Source organism: Bubalus kerabau, chromosome 8 (genome assembly GCF_029407905.1).
Source record: "Bubalus kerabau isolate K-KA32 ecotype Philippines breed swamp buffalo chromosome 8, PCC_UOA_SB_1v2, whole genome shotgun sequence".
Lineage (NCBI taxonomy): Eukaryota > Metazoa > Chordata > Mammalia > Artiodactyla > Bovidae > Bubalus > Bubalus kerabau.
The window spans coordinates 83,293,058-83,304,754 of NC_073631.1; the positions used below are offsets into that span (position 1 = coordinate 83,293,058).

Sequence of the window (11,697 nt, forward strand, 5' to 3'; positions counted from 1 at the left end):
GGCTCCCAAGTAGTGAGGTCTAGAGGAGGAACAGGACAGCATTGATCCAGAGCCAGATCTTGGCCCCAATCCTCTTTCTAAACAGTCAGAGTCACAGCACTAGCTGTAAATTGGATATGCAATTAAGGGTTTAAATTAAGCCACACTAAGTTTTAATTACCAAATGTGACCAGGAAGTTATGGAATACACCCAAGATTTTGTTAAGGGAGGAGAAAATAGTGGCTTCTACATAGCACAATTGAACACAGAGATTTTAAAAAAAAAAAAAATACATACAGCTATTTCAGTTTTCTTTGGCTTTTCAGTTGTAGTTCCTTCAAGACCCCATTGTCATAGAGGTTTTTACTGAAAGCAATTTTCATGCTCTCTTGGTCAAATAATCCAAGAATGTTAATTTCCCTTTTCTTTTCCTTACTTTTTGCATAGTTCTGGGATTGCATAATGTAGTTTCACTCATTGATCACCCCATATTAAATCTTTCCCTAAAAGTTCAAAGTCAAGTATTTGGTCATTTGCAAGAGAATCTATCTGGCATTGAAGGCTAGGTCTCCAGAGTGAAGACTTTAGATGACATGCCAAAGCATTGCATCTGGTTCCCTGGGTGACAGCCTAAGGCGTGCACACAGCAGGAAGGATGCTTCAGCCAGACTTAAAGCAGCGCATGAGCCTCCATTCTGAGCACATGCTTGAGTTGACCTCTGTTTATATTTAGTCACTCTTGTATATACTCAGCTTTATTCTGGATTAAGGAGGCCTTCACTTGATGTAAAATACTTTTAGAAAACCCTTTTTCAATGAGGGCAATCTCTAGTGATCAGACCAGATTGCATAGACCAATCGGTAGAATAACAGTAAGTCTGGTTAGTGCACAACTCGAGACAGGAGCCTCCCCACCTTTATTTTTATGTGATGGCTCTTGCACCAAAATCTATTTTTTTGTCACTAAAGTTAAAATGGAAAAGTAAATACATTTGAAAATGAAATAGTATTTGTTTTTCTGCTCTTTAAGCCTAAATTATGAATCTCTAAGCCTAATATTTTTCCAGATCAGTAAAATAATTTTTTTTTCCAGGAGCCTTCCTAAGGCCCCTCTTCTTTAAATTTATGGCAACGGTCTAACAAATTAATAATGATTCATGTTAGAATGGATCCCTTCATTTCAGTGGATGACTATGTAACTTTCAGAAATCATTCCACAATCTTAAAATAGTCATTCTTCAAACAGCCAAGATAATCAATAAATGCCATTCCATGTGATCATTCCTATGACTGCCAAACTATTAAATCTTAAAATTTAGGGGAGAAAAAAAATTAAAGAGGAAGAAACGTAAATACCCAGGATAAGACCAGAAATTTGGAAGCAGGAGATTTTCAGTAGGCTGGTCAGATTCTACCTCAGTCAGTTCAGTTCAGTCTCTCAGTCGTGTCCGACTTTTTGCGATCCCATGAATCACAGCACGCCAGGCCTCCCTGTCCATCATCGACTCCCGGAGTTCACTCAAACTCATGTGCATCAAGTCGGTGATGCCATCCAGCCATCTCATCCTCTGTCATCCCCTTCTCCTCCTGCCCCCAATCCCTCCCAGGATCAGGGTCTTTTACAATGAGTCAACTCTTCACATGAGGTGGCCAAAGTATTGGAGTTTCAGCTTCAGCATCAGTCTAAGTCCATTCATATCTGGAAGTCTATTTCATTGACTTAAGCCTGGAATCAAAGACCCACCATCATCCCCTTGAGAATCTGAAACCTGAAACAGGTATATTTCTTTAAGTATGTTTGCAAAACTGCTTAATTTTCCATGAGAACTCACTGCCTTGACCTGGCTCCTGGAATTCAAGAAAACGGTGGAAAGTCCAGTCCAATAAGTGAATGACTTTTAGGAACTTCAAACTTTATTGTTTCTAATGGCAACCCAATGCATTTTCCATTGTAAAAAAAAAGTGGGCAAGGTGGAAAGAGTATTTTGCGCTCAAGTAGCTCTTTCTAAGCAGAGAATGAGAGCGTGCAGCCCTCTTTACCCTGGTGAGAGCCTCACATTCTGTATCTTGTTGGTTCAGAGTGTCTTTGTTTCGAGTCCAGCCCCTGGTTGAGGGTCAGCTAACGAAAGACAGAATGAGGTTCAAATTCTTTAATTAGTTTTGTCAGTGATTCTCTGTGGTTGGCAATAAAAGAAATACTTTCTGGGAGATCAAGTTCTCACACTGGAACTTTGGATAGAATAAAGCACTTTGAAAGGCCAAGATCATTTTCAGCCCATTGTTCTAGCCTGTCTCTGAACTGGGATTTTTGCTAAAGAGCTTTGCAGCCAAAATTTTTATGTCATCCCCACAATCATGATACCAATAAGAATCTCTCTTTCAGACATTAATGCACAGAGACCTGCCATCTTAGAAGGACTTCATGAAACATTGAGCCAGTTGAGAGAAAAACAATTTTTTGTTTGGGAATGTTGTGAATGAGCACAGTCTGGGATACAGATTCCCTAAAATGCTCAGAAGTCAAATCCTCCAAAGCAAGAGCGCTTACAGCAAGATGAGAGCGGCTCATTGAGGATGCTGATACTCATTTAGAAGTCAGTGTTGGAAGAGGAGGAAAAAAGAAAAAAAAAAAAACTTTCAAAGAAGCATCTTTGGAATGACCATGCCCTTTCATAGCAGAAATTTCTATTCTCTAAACTCCATGTAGGTCCTCTACAACTGACCACATACTTTGATACAAAGGCAATAAATAACCTTAAAACTATGTAACTTCATTGATATGGCCATGTCCTGAGATGGAAATTCTTCATATGGCATAGGATAAAAACAGGATTCCAGTTTTATCTCAAAAATGGGACATTGCAAATTCGGGCAAAACCCACAGAGGAGAAGTGACCATGTCTTTCCGGCTTATGGAGCAGCTGGAGCTTGTCTGGAAGGAACCACACCCGCTGCCTCCTCACTGAGTCATCGCCCGCCTCCCTCCTTAGGGAATACCCACTTCACTTCCTGACCGGGAGAAGGTTTCATACAGAGGCACCTCTTCTCTGCCCTCTGCTCTACCCTCTACGTGGAGGTATGGGGCAGGGAAAAGGTGTCCAATTTTAGGGTGATAATTAATTTCATTAATGTCTCTCTTGGGTAGTCTGACTTTCCTCTAGAGGCCTCTAGCTAACATTCACATTACACATTCACTTAAGGGGGAAGTGTTTACTTTCTAAAGGTTACCTCCTTTGAACTTGACTGTCCAGGGGGTAAAAGGTAATTCCTGGACTGAAAAAAAAAAAAAAAAAAAAGGGTACAAATGAACTTTGAAAAGAAGTAGAGTCAATAGAGTTACAGATGTAGAAATAAACTTACAGTTACCAGGGGATATAGAGTGGGAGGAATAAGTTGGGAGATAGGACTGACATATACACCCTTCAGTATATAAAATAAATAAAATGATAAAAAAAAAAACTACTGTATATCACAGGGAACTCTACTCAATATTCTGTAATGACCTATATGGGAAAAGAATCTAAAAAAAGAGTGGATATGTATACGTATAAGTGATTTACTTTGCTGTACAGCAGAAACTAACACAACATTGTAAATCAACTATACTCCAATAGAAAAAAAAAAATTCCTTAGGAATATCATTTCTCTGATTTGAGGTGCCAGATGACTCAAAACCATCTTGGGACCATATCATGCTCACCAAATGAGAAATTCAAACATCAAGACAGAAAACAAGATCAGAGAGAACACAGAGAACAAACGCATTTGTTTACCACTTTTGGAGAAAATGTTCATCAATTTCTGTTTCTCCCACTGGAGATATGTGTTTTATGGGACCATCAAGGCCAAGTCCGCTGATGTCACACACGTCTTGTCATGTGTAAGTTGTATTCCCAGCCTGCCATATCTTGGGAGCTTTCTTTCCAGTGGAAGATAGCTCAGCCTCTGTACACTGTTGCCAAATCGAATCTTGGAGACAGAGTTTTGGGTGAAGTAGAAAAGAATTATTATTCATTTTATTATTGAAGTGAAGTGAAAGTCACTCATTCGTGTCAGACTTTGCGGCTCCATGGACTATAGCACTCCAGGCTCCTCTGTCAGTAGAATTTTTCCAGGCAAGAATACTGGAGTGGGTTGCCATTTCCTCCTCCAGGGAATCTTCCAGACCCAGGGATTGAACCCGGGTCTCCTGAATTGCAGGCAGATTCTTTACCATCTGAGCCACCAGGGAACTCCAATAACATTAACTCTATTTTATTATTAGTTAATATTATTCTTTATAAAATAATAATTATTATTGCTTTGCCAGGCAAAGAGGGACACAGTGGTCTCCCACTCCCAAAAACTCTGTGTCCCAACCCAGTGGAGTCTGGGGAGGAGTTTTATGGCAAGGTTCAAGGTGGGGTTGCTGATAAGACAAGGCCTGCCCTCCTTTAATCTCACCTTCTGTAATCTTCCTAATGAGCTTCTCTAGTTCCTTTAGTCTGGCCTCAGGAGTTCTCTGGTGTGGAGAATGCTGACATCTTCCATTTATTCGATTTTTTTCCTTAGTTCCCTAACTAGGGATTGAACCTGTGTCCCCTGCACTGGAAGACAGATTCTTTTTTTTTTCTGGCTGAGTCTTCGTTGCTTTTTCAAGAGCTTTCTCTAGTTAAGGTGAGCAGGGGCTACGCTTTGTGGTGGTGCACAGGCTCTAGGCACCCGTACAGGCATCAGGAGTTGCAGCTCTCGGCCTTAGTTACTCCGCAGCATGTGGAATCTTCCTGGACCAGGAATTGAACCCATATCTCCTGCCTTGGCAGGCGGATTCTTAACCACTGTGCCACTGGGGAAGTCCCATTTGTTGGGTTTTTAATTCTATAAAAGGGCTTAAAGGTCTTGTTATGAGTAATCCTTGAGGTGGAACCAGGACCCTGCCCCAGGGCTGTACTATTGTTTCTTTGCTACTCCTCCCAGGACTCTGCATGATCTTCCCTTCCTGGATTAGCAACTGTTCTAATCCTCCTTTTGGAACTCGGGGAAGGTCATGGAGGCTGAGCAGAAATGTTCCCCAAGTCCAGGAGCCCCTACTGGGTCCTGCTCAGTTTCAAGATCAAGCACTTGATTTATACTCAGAAGCGCATTGAGATGCAAGTGATTTCTTTTCACAAGGGCCATGCACTACACATATAACTTGTGAAATACTCAACTGCGTGGTGACTTTCTATGTTATTATCCGGCTCTTAATTCAACACAATGGGCAAACATCCCCAGAGGGCAGGGAAGACTAACTTGCAGCTCACTGATGTGCTCTGACAGCTACCCTCTTCCACAGCCTGCCCACTGGGCATCTCGTTATATCCGCAATGGTTACTTTCTGAACCCAGCAGTATTTGTGACTTTGCCCATGATGCCACCCGTTACTGATGTCTGCACATCAGGCCAGCCTCTTGGCTGCAAGAATTACCTCCCTGTGCCCCAGTTCTGCAGCAGGGTTTGAAGTTTTCGTGCTGGGTCTTTTAAATTATTTCTTCTGCCCACCCTGCTTCAGATTGCTCAAAAAAAAAAGAAAAAAAAAATAGCAAAGAACAGTAAGCCTGTCTTAAATTTGCCAAAAGACATTGTCTGGGACTTTTCAGAAGCCACATTCAATTTATGAATAAATGAAATGGATCTTCTCGACCAACCATGACAATAAGCACTGGCCTACATATTCAGAGCCTGAAAGAAGTTGAGGCAATGGGCCTAATGAGAAGCAGTCAGCGAATCTAATGAGAATCAGACAGAAGGCCTAATGAGACATTTAACATGCTCTGCCTCTCCCTCCTCTTTTGTTCAGTTTTCATGGGAATCTGTGTTTGGGGAGTTCAGTTGCACTGGCTACAAGCAGATACATATGGCCCTAGTGGGGTGATCCAGGAAACAATAGAAAGGCATGAAGATGGCCAGGGCTGGGGGGAGGGTGAACTTGGAAAATGTACCCACAGACCATGATAATGTGGTAAGGTGGGAGTTTTGGGGTTTAAAAAAAATTTTTTTTTTTACTTATATTTTAATTGTATGTATACCTTTTCCAGAACATCATAGAGTCATTGAGCTATTGGTGATGATACAGTAAACAGGCAGAGATTTTAATCTCATTACATCACTGTTTGGAGGGAAATAGAGATAAGAAAAGCATGCAGGGCTGTTTCTGTAGCTGGCTGTCGCCATTCAGAGAGAAATGACTGGAATGCAGGTACTGCACAAAGGAAGATGCCCAGAATAATCTCCTGATGAGGCAACACTCCTTGGAACACTAGATGTTTTCATTTGTTGACCTTGGATGGAATTGGCAGCCCCAGAGATGGCTATCAAATGAGAGGCTGGGCGGGACTGAAGGTGGGGGCGGGAGTGCGGGACTTCCTGAGTTACAACTCTGCGGGTCAGTTACCTGTGCTGGCGGCACGTGAAGGAAATAAGGACGCATCCATGCCACTGTTTGAAATTTTGTCTGACCTGTGGATTAAACAGTTTTGGAGTGCAGCTTGGCTTTGAAAGAATAGGCAAGATTTCTGTCTCATTATTTAGCTTGCAAGCCCAAGAAATTTGCATTGGCCCTGTTGCCTGTCTATCCCATAACAGTCTCTGTGGATACACACTGTTTTATTTGCTGGCCCAAATATATGCAACTCCATCCCTCTCTCTATCTATTCCTTTACTTACAACAACACTTCTTTTGGTTATCAAGGTGCATCTGGGCCCACCTGCATCTGAAGGTAAGTCAAAGACTTGTTCTTCGGTGGCGCCACCTGGTGACCTCCCATGGAGACACAGTCTCAGCAATCAAATGACAGAATTTAGAGTCAGATTAGCCGGGGGGGGAGGGGGCAGAGCAGATGGACACCAGCATTTATATACTTCAGGTGCTAGGCTCAGAATTCACATATTTCAGCTTTTTTAAAACTACCAAAATTCTATGGAATAGATCATATTCTCTAAACGCTGTTTTTCCTATAGGCAGCAGACTGTGCTAGATGCTTTATACACCATACCTTGTTTTTCCTAGTAACAACTTCATGATATGTGAATTATGTGGTCTTTTGAGTCTAATTCCTTGGCTCTGTAATGGACTCCAGCCCCTACTTGCTGTGTGACTTTGAAGAATTTACTTAACCTCTCTGTGCCTATAGTAATAGTACATACATCATGAAGGAAGCACTTGTAAAGTGTTTTTAAAAGTGTCTGACACATATTAAGCACTCAATATATATTAACTAGTACTGTTATTAATAATAGCAGCCACAGCTACTGTTTCAGTGCAACGAAACATTGCTAGACAAAACTCCAGCATCATGACTAATCTCGTATATTTCACGTCGATAAATCAGATGGACACTCAATAGTGCCAGGCCACCCTACATGTATTTCTTTTTCATGTTCACTTTTAAATTTGCCGAAACAACTCCTTCCTACCCCTCATACATTGACATCATGATCATGCCCACCCTTGGTTGATGAGCTTGCCTCATTATTGAGAAAACAATTAGCCAGGAGCTTTTTCATCCCTTCCCAACTGTATCTGCTGACCTACCTATTCTCCACCCTCTGTCTCTGATAAGGGTGAAGTTCCCTTTCCCATTAAATGGTAATTGTTTGGATAACACATTTGAATCTCCTGCCCTCTAGTCTCTTCAAAGACTTGGTTCCAGTCTTGCTAAATCGTCACAATTTCCCTTTGTCCTGGATCACTGCCATCAGCATACAAACACCCCTCCAGTTAACACCCATTCTCTGCTCCCCATTGTTCTAGGTAGAATGAAGAAAGAAACAACTCATTCTAGTAAGATCTCTATTTCCACCATACTCTTCAGTCTGCCTTGGTCAAGGTCACCCAAATGAGGCTGTGGGCAGCCTTGCTCTCTCCTGGCTTTACTTCTCTGCAGGTTTGATGCATTTTCCCTGAGTTGCTGGGACACCAAGCCTGCTATCTTGTTTCAACTTTCCCTCTACCCTCCTCTCTTGAGGAAACTTTACATGTGAATGGGCTCACCTGAGAGTGCCTTCTTGGCCTACTACTATCTATATCTTTAACTTAGAAAATTCATTCAGATCCATCACCTTAAATATCATCTGCATAAAAGTTGAAAAGAGACCTCCCTGGACTTTTCCTGAAACTCCAGATTCAGATACCTCCTCTTGACTTGTCACTCCCATATGGGAATATACTGGTACCTCAAATTGCCACCACAATAATTTTGATACCATTCTCAAACATGGTTCTTGTCCAGTTGTTGTTGTTGTTTTAAACTGTTTTTTGGTCTTTTTTATTGGTAGGTAGCATAACTGTTGACCAGTTTGTCATGTCAAAAGCATAGGAACCTCTAGGAGGAATTTGGATACCTCTTTTCCTTTCTCAGTCTTGAAAATCTGCTCTGCCTCCATGCTTAGCTCTCTGCATGGACATTTCCCACTGATGATTGCACAACCCCATCATTCCTTATGTGGCCACCAAAATGTGTCTCCTAAACTTTCCTAATCTCACACCACACGTCTACAATCCACTGGCCGCACAGCAGCTGCAGGCGTGCATGCAAATGTAACTCAGAGCACTTTCACCACTTCCCTCCTCAAATCCATCCAATAGCTTCCTTTCACATTTTAACTTAGCCCAGTTTGCTCACCCTGGCTTTTGAAACACCACGTAGCATAACATCTTTAAGAAAAATGATATGAAGTTTTTCCTTAATTCTGAGAATTCTCCAGTAACTTTCCAATAAACTCGTTTTTTTTAAAGCCTAAGTTAAGCAGAGTTTAAGGTAGTTGCTTACAGTCAAAGGACCATAATTATATAGCATAGGGCTAGAATGGCATTTACTGTCTGGATCTTCATAGGAAAATGTTTGGGATGTGGATAAGTTAAGGACCTATCAACCAGATTGCAAACTCCTTCCATCAGAGACCAATTGTGTGTGTATATGTGAAGTATAATGAGAAATTCATAGGCACACACAGACATAATGATACTTAAGAATTTGAGCTGCTTTGAATTTGACTTATAATTTTTCCATGAAATCTGACTTCTTCCAAAATTCAAAAACAAAACACTCCCATATTGTCCTAGAGAGGAAAAGAACTGTCAAAGTAAAGGCCTTTACTATGAGACCAGAGGACAAGTTCAACTTATCTACAAGGTACAGTGCTTAGGGCTCTTGATACTTTTAGGAGCCACAAAAGTATTTTACATTTTTTTTTTAATCAGAAGAAAAACATAATATAATGATAATGAATACAACTTGTATTATATCCATCTTTATACAAAAGCTTCCCTGACGGCTTCCCTGGTGGCTCAGCTGGTAAAGAATCCACCTGCAATGTGGGAGACCTGAGTTCGATCCCTGGATTGAGAAGATCCCCTGGAGAAGGGAATGGCTACCCACTCCAGTATTCTGGCTTGGAAAACTCCATGGACTGTATAGTCGATGGGGTCACAAAGAGTCAGACACAACTGAGAAACTTTCACTTCACTTATATGAAAGCAGTCATAAGCTGTAATTTTTATCATTTTCTGTGGAGGAAGGGGTCACTGAGAACAAAAATGCTGAAAAGGCCCCCATAAAGGTCTTACTACAGCCCTGTTCCTGGAAGCCTTGCTCTCTGCAGGAAAGACTGGAGAAGGAGGCTTTGGGATTTCTGGTCCCACTTGAATTTCACTGATTGGGGAAGGAAGGCCAAATGAAACCCAAATGCAGTGACATAGGGAAGCAAAAATAGCAGCTTTCCACTACATTTATTCTGTTTCTGTTTAACAGACACTTACCTAAAGCTCACTGGATTCAAGGCAGTATTCTAATTGCTTTGCAATCAGTAAGTCATGTAATCTACTGTCTCCTAGGTGAATACCAAGTGAGTATCAAACACCTTCACTTAACCTCTGCTAGGCTACTTCCTTCTCAGGGTGGATGTTCTTCTAGGACCCAAAGGAATGCAGCACAGAATTCTGAACTTGTAACTGCAATTTAGCAGGCTTGAAATAGCTGAAAAACAACAAGGAAAAAGAATTTTTAAGTTTAAGTTATAGTGCCAGGGGTTGATACACATGATGTTCATCTTGCTTCACATAAATGAAAGAAAGAAAGGGAAAAAGAGAGAAAGAAGGAGAAAGAGAAAGAAAGATAGGAGAAAGGAGGGAGGGGCAGAGGGAGAAAGAAGGGTGAGCTGTTAGCAATGACAGAGTGTCCTGTGTCTTTCAGACAGCCCCCTCACCCTTGAAGATGTCTTCCAACCTAACTTAATGAAGGCCAGTCTCCAGGCTTTCCCCAAATATGCAATCAAGTTAAAGGGATGTTGCTTCAGCAAGTCACAGGCAAAAATGCCTATCACCCTGCATTCTGTGGAGGTATGCGCATACGTGTTATAGTTGCTTTGGGTCTATATTTACATGTGCCAGTGCCCATCAGTGCTTAAATTAACTGTTACAAAAACATAAATATGATCCTTTCGCAATGTTTTCCTCTCAATGAATTCCTCACATAGTGAAATCTCAAGTTGAAGCATCAGTTGAAGTTGTGCTAAAGAGAGATCACCTGAACTTTTGCGAAATCTGCAATAGACCAGTTTTGCTCTGGCCAAAGAACCTGATGGGAAGAAACTCTCTGTAAACCATCCCATCTCAACTCTGGATACTCAAAAACCCAGGGGGCTTTCTAGAAGATTCTACCCAGATGAACTAAATCAGAATCTTCGGAATTGTACCTGGGTATCTGTTTTTTTAAAAGTTCCATAGGTTATGCTGATACGCAGCCAGAATTTAGAAAAATACAACACTGATTCCTATTTTGTAAATAAGTTCATTTGTACTTTTTTTTTTTTGTATTCCATATATAAGTGATATCATATGATACTTTTCTTCCTCTGATTTGCTTCACTCAGTATGGTGATCTCTAAGTCCAACCATATTGCTGCAAATGGTATTATTTAATTTTTTGTGGCTAACTAATATTCCCTTGTGTATGTGTGTGTGTGTATGTATACCACATCTTCTTTGTCCATTCATCTGTCAGTGGGAATTTAGGTTGCTTCCATGTCCTGGCTTTTGTAAACAGTGTTGCAATGAATATTGGGGTGCATGTATATTTTTGAATTATGGCTTTTTCCAGGTATATGCCCCCAAACAGAAATAGAGTCATAGACATAGAAAACAAACCTATGGTTACCAAGGGGGAAAAGGGGGAAGAAATAAATTTGGAGGTTGCATTGACATACACTGCTATATACAAAACAGATAGCTAATAAGGACCTACTGTAGGGGCTTCCCTGGTGGCTCAGAGGATAAAGCATCTGCCTGCAATGCAGGAGACCCGGGTTCGATCCCTGGGTTGGGAAGATCCCCTGGAGAAGGAAATGGCAACCCACTCCAGTATTCTTGCCTAGAGAATCCCACGGACATAGGAGCCTGGCAGGCTACAGTCCATGGGGTCGCAAAGAGTCAGACACGACTGAGCGGTCAATGGTAATGGTAATGGTATAGCACAGGGGAAAAAAACAAGCAAGAATAAAAAACCCACTGGTTTCATACCAAGTGAGTACTAGGACTACTAACATTTCCAGATTAGAGTCCCAGCCCTTTGAATCTATGGAGCTGTGACCTCTTCCATGTAGCTCTACATTTCTCCATCTTTATTCTGATATGATTTTTTAATTTAAGGTGATTATATACTCAGCTCACTAGTCCTAGTTTCAAAGTCTTTTGGGAATTA

At 41.2% G+C, this 11,697-nt stretch overlaps 1 long non-coding RNA gene across 1 annotated transcript; it reads left to right on the forward strand.

Annotated features, from left to right (window-relative positions):
- The first annotated feature begins 4,508 nt into the window (after window positions 1-4,508).
- On the forward strand, window positions 4,509-10,628 carry LOC129658602 (uncharacterized). Its single transcript, XR_008717438.1, has 3 exons — window positions 4,509-4,636; window positions 10,192-10,337; window positions 10,475-10,628. It is a non-coding gene; the product is annotated as an uncharacterized LOC129658602 (long non-coding RNA).
- The last annotated feature ends 1,069 nt before the right edge of the window (window positions 10,629-11,697 follow it).